This window comes from Hypanus sabinus, unplaced genomic scaffold (assembly GCF_030144855.1).
Source record: "Hypanus sabinus isolate sHypSab1 unplaced genomic scaffold, sHypSab1.hap1 scaffold_209, whole genome shotgun sequence".
Taxonomy (NCBI): domain Eukaryota; kingdom Metazoa; phylum Chordata; class Chondrichthyes; order Myliobatiformes; family Dasyatidae; genus Hypanus; species Hypanus sabinus.
Window position 1 is genome coordinate 475,831 of NW_026780194.1, and position 21,093 is coordinate 496,923.

A 21,093-nucleotide genomic window follows, 5' to 3' on the forward strand; every position below is an offset into this window, starting at 1 on the left:
CTCGGTATATATTTCCAAGCACCTTAAAACTATGTCCCCTCGTGTTAGTGATTTCAGCCCTGGGAATAAACCTGTGGATATCCACATGATCAATACCCCTCATCAGCTTATACACCTAAAAATGCTCTAAACATAAACAATTAAATTATACATTGCTTTGAGTATTTGTCAGAAGTATACAACATTATGAGGGTAAAGATAGGGTAAATGGAAGGAGGATTTTCCACTGAGGTTGGGTACAATGATAACCAGAAGTCATAGGTAAGTGGAGAAGGTGAAAATTTAATGGGAACATTTGGAAAAGCTCTTTACTGAAATGGTTGTGAGAGGGTGGAATGAGATGTCAGCACAAGTGGTAAATATGAGCTCGGTTTCACCATTTAAAAGAAGTTTGGATGGGAGTGTGGATGGTAGGGGTATGGAGGGCGATGGTCCTGGTGCAGGTAGTTGCACAGCTTAAATGTTTTTTTCAGCATTGACTAGATGGGCCAAATAGCCTATTTCTGTACTGAACTTCTCCATGTTTCTATGTCAGAGAAGCTGGCCAAACTTGTTTGGAAGGGAAAAGGTAGGAGTGACAACGGAGCAGCAATGGCTGGAGTTTCTGGGAGCATTTTGGAAGCTGAGTCATCGATGCATCCCAAAGAAGTGGAAGCATTGGAAAGGCAGGAGGACACAACCGTGGCTGAAATGAGAAGCCAAAGACAACATAAAAGCCAAAGAGAGGGGAAAACAAAAGAGCAAACATTATTTGGAAGCTTTTAGAACCTAACAGAAGACAACTAAAAAAAAGTCAGATGAGCGCAGGAAGTGGAATTATGATATTGTAGTCATTAATGAGTCTTGGCAGCACCCAACAGTCTGAGGCATTTAGAGGAACAAAATATCCGGGGCCTCAATATTTCCTGAAAATCAAGGTTCCCTGCACTGGTGACGTTTCAACTTTTATGTTTTTAGGCACATACAAACTCTACACTCTCAAAATTTCACTTCTCAATGCCTCCCACTTACCAAGTACTCCTTTGCCAGGAAACAGACTGTCCCAAGCCACACTTGTCAGATCCTTCCTGTTACCATCAAAATTGACTTTTCTCCAATTTAGAATATCAACCCGTGGTCCAGACCTCTCTTTCTCTATCTTTATTTTGAATTTCATGGCATTATGATCACTAATTTCTGTCACAAGCCCTGATCATTTCCTAACAGCTTATTGCACACTTCTACGTCAGGAATTTTACATACTGATTAAGGGCACATTTGAGAAACTCTACCCCATCTACCCCTTTTACACTATTCGAGTCCCAATCAATACAGGTAGTCCCTGAGTTACAAATGTCCGACTTACGAGCAACTTGTTCTTACGAACCGAGGAAGGAGAACGCAGTCCACCACTTTAAGTCATTGCCTCTACTGTGTTGAGTGTTTAACTTTGTATTGGGCTTAAATTTTTCTTAGTAAGATTTACCCTGACACCACAAACCCCTCCCACCATTCCTGTCAGCTGGTGGCGCAGTCAGCTCAGCACTGGGCTAGAGAACGGAGGTTCTCGAGTTTGTTTTTGTGACAGACTGCTCCCGTGCCAGGTTGATGTCGATCCAGTGACTCCCGTACCCTCCATGCAGGGTTGATGTCAAGCTCGCAACTCGACCTAGTAAATAAAACACCGCCACCTCCAGTTTAAATTCCCACACAGAATATTGTGGAGGATCAAATACCCAAACCGAGCACAGCCCCCACTTGTCCCATTTAACCTGTCTCAGTGTACAGTTTAGGACCTGGGGAATTTAGTGTTGCAGTTCTTTGGACCCAGTGGAGCTTTGGAGCTGGCAGAGGTCGGCACCCACCGCCTGCAGTGTTTCTGTTCCACTGACAGGAAGCAATCGCACTTGAAAATAAAGTGTGAATAAGAAAGCATTTGGAAAGAGGTGAAATGCCATCCGTCACTGGAAAAGCATTAGGCTGCAGTCGGTCAACTATTGTAACAATTTTAAATGATAATGGATAAAGTGAGAATAATGGAGGATGTGAAAGTCCCTGCCCTGATGAAAGCTACAATTATTACTAAGCAACACAATAGTTTAATTATTGGAATACATACTTATAAGTGTTTTATATACATAGAAAAGTAAAATATATACTATATACTAAGACAAACGTTTGACTAACTGACACTAAATAATACCGGATGTACTTGTTCCAACATACGTACAAATCTGCCTTAAAGACGGACTCAGGAACGGAACTCATGTGTAACCTGGGGACTGCCTGTATATGGAAAGTCAAAATCGCTTATTGAATCAACTTTTGTTTCTTGGCATGGTCTCCAATCTGTCTACAAATTTGTTCCTCTAAATCCCTAAGACTATTGGGTGTAAACAAGTTCCAATAATGTCTACAATATCATAATTCCCTTTCCTGAGCTCATTGGGCTTTCCTACGATGCTCCTTGCATTGTGATATACACAGCTCAGCACATTCATCGTACCATGCTCAACCATGACCTCAATGTTTGACTAAATGAGACTCACCAAACTTTCTCCTGACTGAATCAATGGAAACTCTGAGTCAGGAGCGTTCTCTCTAGTTGATGCTCTCAGTCCTCGGGCTGGTTCACTTGTTGCTGTTCCCGTCTTCAGCTGTGGTTTGCTTCCAGTTGGGGTATTTCTTCCAATAGACCTTTCACCGCAGGTTGAACTTTAACCAGAGAGAAAATAAAGCACATTAACAATAAAACGGAGAAGCAAACATTTCTGCTTAATGTTACTAAGAACAAAACTCACTGAAAGTTAGAAGTTGAATGCAGATATAATGATCTCAGTAAACAATCTTTTATTGTCCCTCACACGTCACAAAATGATATGGGATAAGGAGCAATCATTCAGTCAGGAACAGAAGTAGATGATTCAATCCATCTGGTCTGCCCACCATTCAACCATGGTTGATTTTTATTCCAACAACATATTCCTGTCTTCCTCCTGTAACCCTGCAGCTACTTAGCAATCTGGAATACATTAATCTCTGTCATCAATATACCTCAACCAACCTCTGCTGCAACAAATTCCACAGATCAGACATCTTTTGGACAATACATTTTTCTCAGTTTTAAAGGGAAACATCTTTATTCTGAGACGATGCTGTGAGATCACAGACTCTCTGTCTAATGGAAACATCCTCTGCATGTCCACTGTATCCAGGCTTTTCAGCATTCTGTAGTTTTACTTAACCATACATCCCCCACCACTCCCACTGTCTTTCTGAACTCCATTGAGCACAGGTCCAGAACCATCAAATGCTCCTCATACATAAAGCCGATCATTCCTGAGATTATTCATGTGAACCTTGTTGGCAACAACTGCACTGAACACATTTCCAGGAAAAATAGACAAATTGGTACCAGGTTAATTGATAGGGAAAGTTGTGCTTTCTTCACTGTTGTACCAGCACAGAAAGAGCCATTTCCATTCCCAGGTTAAATCAGGTCAATTTCAGGAAATATAAACCAGTCCAGGATGAATGTAATATAAAGAAGCTGGATTTACCAGAAACGCTCAGCAGGTAAGGAACAGCTGTGGGGAGAGGAACAAACTCTACAATTCAGGTTAATAACGTTTCATCAGAATGACTTCAAACGTTTTCAGTTTTTAGTGCAGATCTCCAGCAACTTGAGATTCTGCTTGACTTGCACCGAGTGGCCAACAGATGACAGTGAGTGGGGGGGATTTCTAAACACAGTTTGAACACCAAACTCGCAGGTCTATTTTTCCTGTTGTAAACACAGAACAGCCCATTTACTCATAGCCACTCCTCAGATTAGCAGTCAATGCTTCCAAAGGAACTCCAGAAACTAACATCTGATCCTACAACAGAAGTACTTGCTCAACACCCCATAAGCCCAAGCAGCTCGATTCCTGGGACCATTTTACCTGGATCGAAAACTGTAATATCCCAGGACCCAACCTCACAGATCTCACACTGGGTAGTGCAGTCCGGGATTTCCCCACAACCAATGTGCAGCTGCTCAAAATTTCTGCTTCATTGCAGAAGGAGGACCATCCAGCCCCTTCTGTAGAAGCACTAACTGAAGTCAAAGCCATCACAGGACTAGGGTCCAAGCACCAACTCTCCCAGTACTCTTTGCTGACTGTAATACAATGAAATGTGTCAGCCAGTCACAGTTCAAAAACTAGACCCTCCACACCAATGCACAACAGAAATGGGACCTGATGACCCTCTGGCATTCCAGCTAACAAAAAGTGATTTTGGAAATAACTCAGTGAGGTCAAAGGTGTAAAAGAATAGTTCACAATGAAGACTATGGTTAGAAGGATTGCTGATATATATCACTGAAAAGGTGTGATACAGGGCGGACCAAGGCTGACCCAGATAGTTGATGCATATCACTGAAGCTGGGGTCAGAGAGACTGGACAGAGGTTGAACAAGATGGGCAAGGAATGAGCAGATGTAACCAGATGGGAGAAGAGATCAAGGACAATCACTGATGGTTCTCCAGCAATATGCAGATACTGAATTAATGGTACATACTACTGTATAAAGGATTCCAAAATGACAAAGTTAGAACAAGCAGTAAAAACATTGCCAGATATACTTTGATCCTCACCGTAGTTTTATCAACAAGCTTTCCATCCGGACACTTCATGCTTTTTATGGTAACTACTCTGCCTCTGACTGTGAGGATCTGCAGAGACTTTTGGATCCAGATCAGCACATCACAGAAACCACTCTTCCCCTAGACTTCCCAGTCCCTCGGTAAAGCAGGCAGTGAAATCAAAGATCCACACAACCTGGGACATTCTCCTTTCTCACCCACCCCAGTCCGGGAGAAGACAATAGCCACAAAGCTCACGGACAAATGTGAGGAGCCTCAGCAAGCTTGGCGACTTGGGGAAAGTTAACGGGACTCAGTGGCCAACATCAGATTTCCCCAACACAACATGTGATCTTGCATCACAAACTGGAGGGCGGGAGAGTTCTGCAAGAAAAAGCCGTATGTGACCTGTCTGTGGGTCACCCATTTCAACTCTGCAGAAATAGACAGCCTGTGCTCCTGGTTTGGATCGTTCAATGCAGATTAAGTGAAGGGGACACATTTTTGACCAGCCCAGATAAACGGAAAATAAATGAGTAATTGGCTCTCAGTTCGAGGCTCACGGCCCACATTGGATCTCCCCACTCGGGATCGGTCGCAGTACTCACCGATGGGACAGCAATATCTTTGGCCCACAGACTGTGATATGACCTCTGGCTCCCCGACCCAGGAGGCGAGGACACCTTCCCCGATCCCACAGACATTCCTCTTCAGTACGGAGCAGAAAGGAAAACACCGCCCACCCGGAGTCTGTGAGCATGAGCGAAGGGATTGTTACATCTGTGGTTAAATGGGGGGGCAAACGGGATCACGTGGCTGGTGGGATCTCCTACCCCAGGCAGAGAGTCCAGCTGCCAACCACTTCTGTGAAAAGAGCCAAACTTGCCACTTACATCTCCTCTCACCTTAAGTGTATTAGACATTTCAACCCCCAGGAAAAATATATCATCTGTCCACTCAGATTCAGTTTTATTATCACTGGCGTGCATCATGAAATTTGTTAACTTTGCAGCAGCAGTTCAATGCAATACGCAATATAGAAGAAAAATAATCCTAAAAATAAATAACTAAATCAATTACAGTATCCATATATCTGGGAACATTGCTCATTGTGATTTTTATAAAATGACCTGGATGAGGAAGTGAAGGGATATGTTAGTAAATTTGCTGATGGCACAAAGCTTGGGGGTGTTGTGGATAGTGGATAGTGGATAGTGTGGAAAGTGTTAGCACTTACAGCGGGCACCGAAAGCATGCAAAACCAGGCTGAGGGGTCGCAATTGGAGTTCAACCCCGATAAGTTTGAAGTTGTTCATTTTGTTTGGTCAAATGTGATAGCAGAATATAGCATTAATGGTAAGGCTCATGGCAGTGTGGAGGATCCGCGGGATCTTGGGGTCCGAGTCCATAGGACACTCAAAGCTGCGACGCAGGTTGACTCTCTGTTTAAGACGATGCATATTGCATTGACCTTTATTAATCGTGGGAATGCGTTTAGAAGCGAGAGGTAATGTTGCAGCCATACAGGACCCTGGTCACACACCACTGTGCTCAATTCTGGTCACCTTACTACAGGAAGAATGTGGAAACCTTCGAAAGAGTGCAAAGGAGGTTTACAAGGATGTTGCTTAGATTGGGGAGCATGCCTTATGAGAATAGGTGGAGTGAACTCGGCCATTTCTTCTTGGAGTGATGGAGGATAAGAGGTAACCTGATAGAGGTGTATAAGATTATAAGAGGCATAGGTCGTGTTCAAGGGTTCAATGTCCATTTGGCAATCAGATGGCAGAGGGGAAGAAACTGTTTCTGAATCACTGAGTGTGTGCCTTTAGGCTTCTGTACCTCGCTATCTGATGGTAAAATTGAGAAAAGGGCAGCCCTGGGTGCTGGAGTTCCTTAACAATGGACGCTGCCTTCTGAGACACTGCTTCTAATCCTCTGGTAATCATATAAACATCTATCCAGAGAAAACAACATGAGATTGTCCAACCTCCCGTTACAGCTCATGCCCTCTAATCCGGACACTATCCTGGTAAAACTCTTCTGCGCTCTCTCCAATGCCCCGACATCCTTCCGTGAATGGGGGCGACCAGAACTGTATGAAACACTCCAGATGTGCTCTAACTAGTTTTATAAAGCTGCAACGCAACTTCCCGACTTTTGAACTCAGTGCTTCAACTAATAAAGACAACCATGCCATTTGCCTTCTTAACCACCCGATCAATCTGTGCAGTCTCTTTCAGGGAGCGATGAACTTGGAGTCTAAGATCCCTCTGATCATCGACACTGTTCAGGGTTTTGCATTTTACAGTGTACTGTCATACATTTAACCTACCGAGCTGCCAAGATGATGATCACGAATCAAATCTCACTGAGATTTCTCAGGTCCTGTTGAATCTATTGCCAAGTGCACAAGTACGGGAAGGTACAGGTACAAAGAAACACTGACTTGTGGCAGCATCACAGGCAAGTACATTCAGAAAACACACGGAACGTAAATTGTACAATTCTCTGTCAGTAACAATATGGAAGCATGTTTTACTTCATCCTGCTAATAGGACCAGAACAGGGGCTGAGCGGCGGCTCATCTCAGACGGTTCGGTGAGAAGGTCTCACAACCCGGACCGACCCCGGCAGATTCTGTGAAGGAAGCGAGGCGAGGCCGCCAGTTCGGGAAAGTTCATCCCCTCCCCCATCAGGTTGCACCGATCACCTTGTGTTTCTCTCTCCCTCCCCACCCCCACCTTTTATTCTCCAGTCCAGCCGAAGGGTTTCGGCTGCTAATGCCGACTGTATTCTTCCCCTAGATGCTGCCCGGCCTGCTGAGTTCCTCCAGCATTTTGTGCGCTTTGCTCCCATTCCCAACATCTGCAGGCTTTATCTTGCTTGAGTTCTGGAAAGTTAACTCACTACCCACCGTCAGACCTCCCCGCTCGGAACCGGCTTCAATACTCACCGAAGGAAAATTGTTGGTGTTGCCCCACAGAGAATAATCCGCCTCCGGCTCCCCGTCCAAAGGGGCGAGAACCCCCTCCCAATCCCGAACACACCGCCAACCAACTTTCACAAAGAACGAAAAATCAACACTGCCTTTCCCAGGACTGTGAGCATGCGCATTGTGCTCATTGCGTCACGGGCGTTGGGCGGAGCATCGGAATCAAACCCGCAGATGCTACCGATCTGCGGTGAAACATGATCACGTGACTCGGTGACTGTTTCTTCCCCCTTCACATATTGCCCTACCCACCGCCGCATTTCCCAAAATATTTCATTATTTCCCTATATTATTTCCATTAGACAAGTATTTAGTTTTTCCCTCCATATCTTCCCCGATCCCTTTTCAGCCACCCCCAGGTCATAGAGTTCTCAGAGTTATAATTTCGATTCCCATCCCGTCCCGACACACAATTCAGAACCACCCCGGAAATGTGCGGGTTTCATTTAAATCAGTCTATGTTCATAAACAGTTATTTCTATTTACATTCCTCTGGCTTCATTGGACAGGAACACTGAAACATCAAGTGAGAAACAGCAGGATGTGGCCACTCAGCCCCTCTAACCGTCAGCAAGATGGCGGCTGCTCTTCCATCTCAGCCACATGTTTCTGCCCGATCGTCATTTCCTCGATCCCTTCGGTCTCCACACATCTGCCGGCCTCTTTTGTACGTGAGGACGATCACTGAGTCTCCACCGCTCTCTGTGGTGGGGATTGTTGTGGTTACATGATATGAACAGGAGACGCAGACAGTTCTTCGAGATGTTTAAACCTTTATTTGAAAACAAAGGCTGAGGCAATCAATGATCTTGTCACCGAAAGCCCGCCGAGCTCCGGTGTACAACATTCTTTATAGTAATTTCTTATCTCAGTTACATTTCGGTTTCATCACCATACCCAATCAATTTTTAGTTGCATATCATCTATACATGAACTAATCAAACGCTCTTGCCCAGCTCTCGGTGCGCCACCAGTATTTCTTTCCAGTTCACATCTTGTGCCTCATTCCTGGCCACGGTTGTTTCTCAGTCAGCCTCCCTTAACCTCCCTCACATTTCCTGCTCATACCATCCTCCCTGTTATCTCTTCAGAAGCCATGCTGTTGTATATATGTACATTTCTGCTCATTAGTGTTGCTAATGCGAAACAGGTGTTCTTTAACTGCCACAGTATGTAGCTAAGAGAATACAAGGTATCTAGTAAAAAATACATAGCAAAATGTGTCTAGTAAAATAATACATAGTAATATTCGGTACACAAGAGTGATTACATTGTATAGTAAATAGCTACTACATAGTGATTATATTTCAGGTATATATTGTGATTATGTCAGGTATATTTCTCAATAGGATTTACAGACATTCACCACCCTCGGAGTGGAGACATTTCCCCTCATCTCAGTCCCGGACAGTCCATTCCTGTTTCAGAGACTGGGATCCCTGGTTCAACCAGTAATGATGTTGTGCATTTCAATGTGTTCTCCTCTCAGACCTCGATTCTCTAAATGAAAGGGTTATCACATTTGATCTTTCTTCGTATGATGACCCCACCACTGCAGGGATCAGTCTGGTGAATCTTCATTGCCCTCTCTATAACAAATACTCTCTAACCTCTTTGTTAATCCTCTATGGAATTAATTTCCATCCGCTGCAGTCCCGTGTTGCCCCAACCCCTCACCTCCCACCCCTGTCACTATTTCCACCTTCCCACCACCCCCCTCACCTGGATCCCCCCTCACTCCCCAGCTCTTGCCCCATCCCCACCCCTCACCACTTTTCTCTGACTATTTCCCGTCCACTCTCACTTCAGAGGGAGGATCTCGGCCCGAAATGTTGACGGTCCATTTCCCTCCACAGTTGCTGTCCGACCCACTGAGTTCCTCCGGCAGTTTGTTCTTTGGTCTGTATAACCCGTGTTAGTATGGGGAGCGGGATTTTACACCATATTCCAGGTACAATCTCAACAAAGCACAAATAATTGTCACTTTGTCCTGACCATCAGCCCCGCTTGCAGGGCAACAGTCGGCTGGTGTTTGCCCCCAAGGTGGTGAATCCCTTGGGCTCAGACATTTCAACAGATGAGCCCTCCCCGTCCGCACCGGGACAAACATCCTGTCCGCCCCCTCTCACACCATCTTCACCTTTTCAATAAAATCCCCCCCCCTCCCTCCCTCCGCGGGATGACGTAAAACGCCGCGCACCTGAGGGCAGATCCCGCTGTGGGGAGCCCGTGTGTGACGTCAGACGCGTGTGGGGTGTGTCCGACGTCACCTGCGGAAGAGCGCTCGTATTTAAAGCACATTAATGGACGTTTCTTATGATTTCGGTGGGACAACATTAATCACGGGTTTCATCACTGAATCCAGGGTTGTGGGATGTAAAGTCCCCTGTTATGTGTCCGGCGGTGCCGTGTTGTTGGTGGAGTGGGCAGCGTGGTGTTTGTCTCGATTCGGGTCACAACACCAGAATTGCCAGCGGGGTCTACACAGAGTGTATTAGTCAACAGAAAACCTCTCGTCCCTGCAGTCTTTGTCTCCTGGTAAACTCAACACCCTGACAGTGTGGACCATAGATACCCCTTCCTCTCAGAGTCAGGGAATCACTCAGACAGCTGATCGCTGAGAGGAATTATATTTATTGGTCATTAAAGTTCGCCCAGATTCGTTTGGACGGATTTGATGTGGAGTTCGGGGTGTCACGGTGACAGGCCCGGACGGTCAAACTCTCTCCGTTGTCCAAACATCCTTCCAGGTGAGGCGACACTTCACCTGTGAATCTTCCGGGGTCGCCTGTTGTGTCCGCTGCTCCCGATGCGGCCGCCCCCACACTGGTGACACCGCATCCTCCGCAGTTGTGCGGGGGTAGGGTTTTTTTATGGGGGCGGGTGATCGATGATAATATTCCCTTTTGTGCAGGAGGGGTGGGTCTGGGGGTTGATGATCGCAATGCCGTTTTTTTATGCGGGGGGTGGGGTGGGAGTGTGATTTTTCTCTCTGATAGATGCTGCCCGGCCTGCTGAGTTCCGCCAGCATTTTGTTTGTGTTGCTCTGAATTTCCAGCATCACGACTTTGTCGTGTTTGTGATTTAACTCTCCGTTGTCCCTCCCGCCTCCGGCCACGGCTGGTGCTGAAGAAGTGTCTGATTTTGGGTTTGTGGAAATCGGGGCCGGTTGGCGTGGAATTTCAACTTGGTAGGCCGAAGGGCCTGTATTGTGCTGTCGGTTTTCCATGTTTCTATGAAAAGTGTCGGGAACGAGCTCTGCCGGACGGCTGGAGGCTCCGGGCTCCCCCGATCCCGCAGCCCCGGTTTTAGCTTTGCACCCGAGTCCGGGCTGTGGGATCATTTAGTTGTGGTTCCCGGGCTTGGAGGGGGATTGGGGTGAAGGGGATCTGTCTGTGTGTGCGTGGGTAGAGGTTGTGTGTGTACTTGGCCGTGGGGTGAGTGCATGGAAGGTGTGGGACCATAGTCGGGGACGGGGGTGGGTGGGGTTGCTGTTGTGAGAAAGTGGGATGATCGAACGTTCCGTGACCCGGATCAAATAAAGTTGTAAACAGGGGAGGATCTGCTCCGTTGTATCGGACGCTCGCGTGTCCTTTCAGGAAGCAGCAATTCTCTCTTCAAACGAATCGCTGTTTAATCTTGCTGTTAACATTGTGTTTGTTACAAAGCCCCAGTGTCTGGAAGAGCTGTCGCTGGGGGCTGTTGGTGCAGACTGGGATGGTGGTGGGGTGTCAGTGACCTCTGTATCAGAGAACAACACGGGTTTCTACATCCTCCTGTGAGATATAAATGTCCTCACAGTGGATTCGGATCAGCTGGCATATCTGGAGTTTTCTAAAGGGAAAGGGAATAGCGAAGGGGCTGAGGAGAGAGAGTTTTAATCAGCAAACCGTCGTCCGCGGTGGAGGGATACAGGAGCTGTCTGATAGATCGTTTTACAGTAATTGTGTTTTTATATAATCTCACAGATAGTGACTGAGGAAGGAGCTTGTTGAGGGAGGAGACCCGGAGGTGAGCAGGTCAGACACGGTATCAGGAGAGTGACGGAGATGTGATTTCCTGTGTCACGGGTACAGACAGTCGTCTCAAGTGAGGAGTCTGTGTGGAGATGCAGCTTCCCTGGAGGTGGAGGAAACACCAACAGGTGGAACCAGCTGTGGGAAGACATGGTTTGTCAGGTCTGACGACGAGCTGAATGTACCATAACCTTCAGACTGAATCAGAAAACCATTCTGAGGGTATTTGAATTGCCAGAAGCAGGGGAGATGTGATCACAGCGGTTGTGTCTCCATCAGACCCACAGTGAGATGGTTCAAGGTACAATGTGCAGGGGTGAAATCACAGTGTTTGGGGCCGGATTTAATCACTGATTCTGACACAGTGAGAGGGTTAGTTTTGCTGTAAGGCTGCAACATTAATGGAAGAAGACACAGGAACTTCATCAATTGCCAGTTGTTTAGCAGAAGTGATCAATCTCGATGTTACCTTGACAGAAAAAGATACTCCCAGTGGTGACAAAGGGGTGCAGTCTGGTTTATTTCAGGTTGGAGAGGGGTGTGGAGTTTTGAAATCAATGCCTTGCGGTGCCACCATCGTTAATTTACCATGTCCGGAGCGGTGGATCACACAGCACGGAAACAGGCCTTTGGCCGGCCATACCTGTTCTGACCATCCACTCACTGTCTACACTGGTCCCATTTATCAGCACTTGGTTCACAGCCGACTGTATCTCGGCAGTTTCAATGCTCATCCACTTCGTAAATGTTGTGAAGGGACCTGCCTCCACCACCACCTCGGGCAGTGAGTTCCTGATTTCAGCTACCCTCTGAGTGAGAAATCTCCCCCTCAGATCCCTCTAAACCTCTACATCCTCTGCTTAAATCCTTGCCCTCTGATCGGTGACATCTCTGTCCCAGGATCGTGGCTGATATGGGCATCAGTGAGGCCTTTCATACGGTTCAGCATGGTAAGTTCCTGTGGAAAGTCAGATCACATGGGATCCAGGGAAGCTGGATAATTGGATGCACAGTTGTCTTGATGGTAGGAAGCAGAGAGTGATGGTGGGAGGCTGTTTATTGGACTTGAGGCCCGGGCCTAGTGAGGCGCCCCAGGGTTACACCACATTGCTCTCATTATTCATTCATATTTAATTATATTTGCATTTGCAGTTTGTTGAATTCTATGCTCCACTTGATCTTTCATTGATCCTGTTACTATTCTGTAGATTTGCTAAGCATTCCAGTAGGAAAAACAATCTCAGGGTTGTACGTGGTGACATATATGTACTCTGATAAAAACATTTACTTTGAACATCAACCATTATTGTCATCTAGATCAATAATTTGGTTAAGAATGTACAGGATATGGAGAGTAGGTTTGCAGCAAGTTCAATTACTTTTTCTGAAAGATATTCAGTATAAACTCTCTGCTCTGTTTTCTTCTCTGCATTTGACCACACACTCACCTTACCGTCTTCCCTCTCTGCCCCGTCCTCCCTCTCACCCTGACACTGGACATATGTTCAGGATGAAAGTGAATTATTTTTGGGGAATCTGAAGGGGAATTCTTCACTTAGAGATTGGTGAGAGTGTGGAATGAGCTGCCAGTGGAAGTGGAGGATGTGGGTTTGATTTAGACACTAAAAAGGAATTTGTGTGAGGACGTGGATGGGAGGTGTATGGAGGCTCTGCTGCAGGTAGCTGGAACTGGACAGCAACAACAAAAACAGGTCGGCATGGACTAGAAGGGCCAAGCGGCCTGTTTCTGAGCTGCTGCTCTCTGTGACTCTAATAATATTCTGATTTGTAATTTCCATAGTCAGTACTTTGCTACTTATGACTGAACCCAGACATTTACCCAAACAAGAACCGAAAGACTCTTGGCTGGCTACAGAAAGTGTTTACAAGCTGTGATACTTGCCAAAGGGGGTGTTACTCAGTACTGACAATGCAGGGCACACAAACTTTTGCTTCTGGCCTTTTTTCTTGTTTATTATTTTGAGATTGTAAAAGATGGAACTAAAAATGTAATCTTTCTTAAAATATTAAAGAAATGTGTCATCTTTAACTTTATGCCTTTTGTAATCAGGTCATCTTTTACTCGCTTAGCTATTCACAGGAATAGAAATTTTGACCGAGGTGCCCAAACTTTTGTATGCCCCTGTATATATCCTGTGCCTTCCAAATTGCTTTCAGAAATTCCAGCCATTGCTGTTCTGTTTTCGTCCCTGCCCATGTTCTTTTAAAATCAATTTTGACCAATTTTTAATCTCATGCCTCTCTAATACTCTTTATTCCATATCTGACTTTAGCTTCTCCTTCTCTAATGTCGGGGTGAATTTGATCATATTAAGAGCACTTACCCCTAAGGGTTCTTTGGACTTAAATGACCTAACTAATTCCAGTTCATTACAATAATCCAGTATATCTGATCCCCAAGCGGGCTCAACCACGAGCTGCTCTAAAAAACCATCTCGTAGGCATTCCAGGAATTCCTCCTCTTGAGACCAATACCATCCTAATTTTTGCTAATCACCTGAATGACAATCCCCCATGACTCTGGTAACATCGCCCGGATGGCACACATTTTCTATTTCCCATTGTAATTTGGGGACCTCATTCTTACTATTGTTTGGAAGTCTCTGCACAATTCCCATCAGGGTTTTTCTTAACATTTGCTGTTCCTTAATGCTACCTACAGATTCTACACCTTCCAACCCTTTACTACCTCTTGCTAATGATTTTATTTAATATTTCACCAACAGTGCCACACAACCCCACTACTAGCTTGTTCTTGGCTTGTTCTTTCAAGAAACATAACTATCTGGGAAACAAGAGGACCTGCAGATGCTAGAAATCTAGAGAACTACACACAAAGTGCTGGAGGAGCTCAGCATGTCAGGCAGCATCTATGGATGGGAATCAACATTTCAGGCCAAGACCCTTCACCGGGACTCTTGATACCCACATATCTGGAATATCAACAAGCAAAGAAAATAGAAAGTAGTGCGGAATAGGGAAAACCTTTTACAAAATTTAGTCCAAGGCTTTAAAAAAAAAACTACCAAATAGAGCTCAATAATTAACAAATACAATACAGGCAATAAACATTTTCATCAATACCGACACTGAATTTTTTTTAATTAAAAATATCTTGGTCCCATTTCAATCAGTAAAATTTAGAATGATAAACAAGAACTTAAGAAAGCTTTAGAAAAGACCATTTACACTCAAACCCACTTAGATTAACACTGCCTTGGACAGGAGGAGGAAGAGAAATAACACACATGAAATAAAACGAAATCACACAACAGTCAGATTAAACTTCTAGTTATATGTATTTTCATCAAAAATGAACTGGATTCAGCACTCCATGTGTGTATATGCAATCGTGATAAGAAATACAGAGCAGAAAACTTAAATGAGAGGCCAACTCAGAAAATTGAATCATCACTCTGGAAGAAAACATGAACCAGTGGAATGAGTATGACCCTCCATGGGAGACATCCCAACGATCTGAGAAGACTCGATGGTGACAAGGAAGCACCGAGCACCTGACTGAGAATTGGAGAGCTCTTCCCAGAAACAGAGGAGTTCCTTGCGGAAATACAGGACAAGGTGTTTAAGAAAAAGAAAAAAAATCTGAAATACAGGCAATACAAGCAAACAAGACACTAAATGCAGAAAATGCCAAGAGAAACCAGACACAACCCAACACATTCCAGGATCCTGCAGCAGTTGAACTCAATCTGATTACTTATGCAGGTAAAATCAAGTGGCAAAAATCATTCACCAAAATCTTGCTTTAAAACACAAACTGATGAATGACCACCGTAACTTCATTAAGGCACCATGACTTCAAGCCTGATTCAGATAAGGACATAATCTCACAAATTATATGATAATCAATACATTGTTTCAGATAGGATCATCTCAAATAACCATTCAGATATAATATTACAGGATAAACAAGCAGTAGGTATAACCATTCTCAACACACACATGTGCCTCGATCAATGGGGCCCCTCACCACAGGCATTGTTTGTCAGTCAAATAACCAAGTTATTTCGTCTGCCAATTAGCGTCCACATGTTGCTACTCTGTCATCCATTGCCACGTCCTACTGTTGAGTCCTTTTTCCTTATCATACGTTCTTAGCCCATCCATCGCCCAGAGTCCCAAACTCTGCCCTGTGCAGACCCGCCTCTGGTTTCTGACCCTGCTCCTTTGAACATCCAACTTATGGGTTCCCATTCCAATTTAAGTCTTTAGAGGACAGTGGTGTTTCCAACAACCCTTTAGAAGCAGGGAAAATGAGGCATAATGTGGAAATGAGTTGTGATTAAGGAGGTTAACGAACAATGTCATTCTTCATCCGCCCAGAGATTAGAACTGCAGCCATCTCGACTTCCTCAGTCTGCAGAGAATTCAAGGGAAACAACACGGGGGGGGGGGGGGATTTAGATGGACTGGTGTGGAACAGATTCACTGGCCGGGTTCAGCAGGCCTGAGTACACCAGTTGTGTTATAAATTCACTATGTACCAACACGGAGTTTTTTTTTTATTAGTTTTTTGAAGAACATTGATACAGTGCAAAAATAAACATACAATAATAATATGATACGAAGGAAGATAATTGAGAAAGCAGCCAAATTGAAGACTTGTAAAATTAGTGTCCTCCCCAAGCCCCGCAACAAAAAAAAAACTCCAGACCAACCACAACACAATATAGAGAATATAAATCAGGACAATCAAACCCCCAAACTGTGAATACACGTAGCAACAGAAGGTATTAATGCCTACTACCAAAAAAAAAGGAGCTGAAAGCAAAGGACTGAGAAAAAAACCTTAGTCAAGAGGAAGGTTATGAAAGTACTCAATAAAAAGTCCCCAGACCTTATGGAACTTCAAATCCGAATTAAGGACTAAATAATGAATTTTTTTCAAGGTCTAAGCAGGCCATAATATCGTTAAGCCATTGAGCATGTGTGGGCGGGACAACATCTCTCCATCTAAGGAAGATTAAACGCATAGCCAGGAGAGAGGCAAAGGATAATATTCGACACTTCGTCAAACTCAGACGTAAATCACCCCAAATCACCTCAAACTCACCCCAGAAACCAAACAAAACAATTAAAGGGTTAGGTTCTAGGTGGTGATTCTGAATATACGATAACATTATGAAGACATCTTTCCAAAATTTCTCTAAGCTAGGACAAAACCAGTACATAAGAATGAGAGAGGCCTCGCCCCTTTTGCATTTATCACAAAGCGGACTGATGTTAGAGTAAAACCGAGATCATTTAGATTTGGACATATGGGCTCCATGAACAATCTTAAACTATAAAAGGCAATGGCGAGCACACAGAGAGGTTGAGTTAACCGATTTGAGAATCGAGTCCCAAGTCTCATCGGATAAAAAGGTATTTAAATCATCCTCCCATGCCATTTTAAGTTTATCCACAGGGGCACGTCGTAGGGCTGCTAATTTATCACGAATAAATGATATTAAAACTTTACCTAGTGGATTAATAGAAAGAAATAAGTCCATAACATTTTTCTCAGGCATTTCAGGGAAGTTAGGGATTAAAGGAGTAATAAAGTGTCTAATTTGGAGATATCTAAAAAAAAATGAGCATTAGGCAGATTAAACTTAGCAGAGAGCTGTTGAAAAGAGGCAAAGCGATTATCAATAAAAAGATCTTCAAAATGTCTAATGCCCTTCCTATACCAATCATGGAAGGCTGAGTCATATGTAGTGGGTAAAAAAAAGGTGATTATGTAAGATAGGGCTAGAAAAGGAAATACCATGGAACCCATAAAATTTCCTAAACTGAGCCCATATACGCAAAGTGTGTCTGACAAGAGGATTAACTATTAATCTGGACAAACTACTAGGGAGTACGGTGCCGAGAAGTGCAGAGATAGATAATTCTTTAGTGGAGCTCAACTCCATATTTAGGGCACTCGGGTTGGCCATGGAAAAAAGACCAAAAGGTAGCACAACATATATTGGCTGCCCAATAATATAAACGAAAGTTAGGTAAAGCCATGCCACCTTCTTTTTTAGAATTTTGGAGATAAATTTTGTTAATTCTAGAGTGCTTATTCTTCCACAGATATGACAAAATAACAGAGTCTAAGGAATAAAATAAGGATTTAGGAATAAAAATTGGGATTGATTGAAATAAATATAAAAGTTTAGGGAGAAGATACATTTTAACAACATTAATGCGACCTACCAAAGACATAGATAGAGGTGACCAATGTAACAGACTCTGTTTAATGGTATATGAAAAATTGGCAAAATTTTCACGAAAGAGATCTTTAAACTTCCTTGTGAATATAATCCCAAGATAAGTAAATTGATTGTGGACTACTTTAAAGGGGAGAAATGTTAATTCTTGTGCTTCTTTATTAATTGGGGAAAGTTCGCTCTTATGTAAATTAAGTTTATATCCAGAGAACTGGCTAAACTAGTCAAGAAGTGAAAACATTGGAGGTAAGGATGTAGACGGATTTGAAAGAAAAAGTAATAAGTCATCAGCATAAAGAGAAACTTTATGCTCAACACCCCCTCTCCAAATCCCGGTCAGTTCAGGACAATTTCGAAAAGCTATCGCCAAAGGTTCTATAGCCAAATCAAAGAGAAAGGGACTTAAAGGGCATCCATCCCTGACGGGTGCCACGTTTGAGGTTAAATAACTGGGATTTCTGAGAATTAGTTAAAACAGAGGCAGTCGGACACAAATACAGCAATTTGATCCAAGAGATAAAACTTTGACCGAAGTCAAATTTTTTCTAAAACTGCAAAAAGGTAGTTCCACTCTATACGATCAAATGCTTTCTCTGCATCAAGGGAAATAACACATTCAGGAACCCCAGTTGGAGGTGAATATAAAATGTTAAATAAACGCCGAATGTTAAAAAAATAGGAAGATGGTTTTTAATAAAACCAGTTTGATCATCAGAAACAATAGAGGGAATAACAGTTTCTAATCTATGCCAAAACTTTGGCCAAGAATTTAACATCAACATTAAGCAATGAAATCGGCCTATACGAGGAACACTCTGTTGTGTCTTTACCCTTTTTAAATAAAAGAATAATAGAAGCCTCATTGAAAGAGGGTGGCAATTTGCTGTAGTTAAACGAGTCAGATAATACTGAAAGTAACTGAGGGGAGAGAAGTGAAGAGAATGATTTATAAAATTCTACAGGGAACCCATCAGGTCCACGAGATTTCCCTGAGGACAATGCAGAAATTGCAGAATATATTTCTTCTAATGATATAGGTGCATTATGTTTGGCTTTAAAATCAGATGGAAGTGAAGGAATATTCAGATTATTTAAAAAATGATCGATAGAGATATTGTCATTTAATGATTCAGAGGAATAAAGTCGAGAATAGAATTTTTTAAATGCGTCATTGATTTCTAAGTGATCCGATGTAAGGTCTCCATTCTCCTTCCGGATCTTTGTAATATGTTGCTTGGCTTTGGACTGCCTCAGCTGATTGGCTAGAAATTTACCAGATTTGTCACCATGAATATAAAAACGACTCTTACTTTCAAGAAGTTGGCGTTCGACAGATTGAGTGGACAGAAGATTAAATTTAGTTTGAAGTTCTACACGTTTCTTGTATAGTTCAAGATTCTTAGTTTGCGCATAGAGTTGATTCAACTCTTTAATCTGATTAATGAGGTCTAATCGATCTGCACAGGACTTTCTATTAAGATTTGCTGTATAGGAGATTATTTGACCCCTCAGATATGCTTTCATGGCATCCCAGACAATCTGGGATGACACTTCAGGTGATGTATTGATGTTAAAATAAAAGGTTATCTGATCCCTGATAAATTTTAGAAAATCATCATCCGATAGTAAAGTCTAATCAAACTGCCAGTGTTTATTCCTCTGAGGAAGGCCAGGAAAATTTAAGGACAGAGTAATTGGGGCATGGTCAGAAATCAGTATACTCTGATAATCACAAGAATAGACAAATGGAATGAGTTGATTGTCTAGTAAGAAGTAGTCAATTCTAGTAAAGGTATGGTGAACATGTGAAAAAAAAGAATAATCTCTCTCAGTAGGATGAAGGAAACACCATATATCAGAGATATCATAATTAGAGAGAAACGATTGAATAGCTGAGGCAGATTTAGTAGGTGGAAGACAGAGTTTAAAATAGAACTGGTTTATTTGTCTCAGATCCAGAATATTAAACTGCAGTTCCATTAAAGGTGAATGTGCAGCAGAAGAAACTCCTCCCATGCCCAGTGACCAGCGTGCAGAACTGGGTGTGGTGAGCAGCAGCAATAATTGCAGAGTTCAGCACCGACAGTCACTCCCAAAATTGCATTCAGCAACGGTGATGGACTAATATCCAGCATGCAGCTCATTGAAACTTTCTCCCCAGTTTGAACCCGGTAGTGTGTCACAAGTGTAACACACTGTAAGGATTCATTGCTGATGTAATGGCCTCTCTGTAATGTTTCACTGCTGAGGTAATGGTTTCTCTGCAGCAGCAATGTTTAGGTTACGACTGGAGATAACAGGGGTTGGAGTGCAGAGCTATCCAATGACAGAAATGTTCTTTCTTGTGAGTCTGGAAGAGAGATTTTCATGGTCTTTTGCTGGGGAGAGATGAGAAGACGTGAATGGAGAGAGTGGGCCCTTTTTCATTTTTTTTTTGTTTTCTTTACTGACCCTTTATTCAAAGTAAGAATTATAAATCTTAATAGTGTAATCACATATCATGTACAATTTGTTACTTCAGGTGTCACACAGGCACAAACCTATAAAACTACCAGCAACAATTGAACACACTTGGGAGTAGGGTTTTGCAGTGAACAAACACTATTTTAGTAGTAACTACTAATAATAGTGAACTTAAACCAGATAATCCAAGGGTTCGCAATGTTATGCATACATAGGTGTAAATACAGGTTTCCCCCGTATCTAAAGCTAGAGCGTTCCTATGAAACCATTTGTAAGCCGAAATGTCATGAAGCGAAGAAGCAATCACCATTAATTTAAATGGGAAAAGATTGTGGATGTTCCCAGGCCCAAAGAATAACCCACCAAATCATACCAAATAGCACATAAAACCTAAAATAACACTAAGCTATAGTAAAAGTAGGAATGATATGATAAGCATACACACTATATAAAGTAGAAATATTGTATGTACGGTGTAGTTTCACTGAAAATCCAGAAGATAGTGAACTGAAATTGATTTGGAGAGAAAAAAAATCGGCACGTGCACGCATGCGTACTCAACTGCTGCACAAGGCTTCACGGTCACGGTAGTCTTTCTCGGGGTAAACTCCCATATAAAGCAGGCATCATCTTTATCGTAAAAGTGAAAATCCTCTTTGGTTAGAAAAAATAAGTACTAACGTAGGTCTTTCATAACAGTGAGCTGTTGTAAAGCGAACGTCCAAAAAACGGGAGCCACCTGTATATAAAATCCAAAACCTAGGTGGTAAACG

The 21,093-nt window shown here is 43.2% G+C and overlaps 1 protein-coding gene across 1 annotated transcript in view; it reads right to left on the minus strand.

Moving 5' to 3' along the window:
* Positions 1–7,702, minus strand: part of LOC132387680 (zinc finger protein 850-like) — a 98,574-nt gene extending 90,872 nt beyond the window's left edge. Inside the window, exons 1-2 of the mRNA XM_059960053.1 lie at positions 7,564–7,702; positions 2,529–2,694 (exon numbers count right to left, since the gene is read on the minus strand). The gene's annotated coding sequence lies outside the window, so the exon portion shown is untranslated. The remainder of the gene's footprint in view (positions 1–2,528; positions 2,695–7,563) is intronic.
* Positions 7,703–21,093: the final 13,391 nt, after the last annotated feature.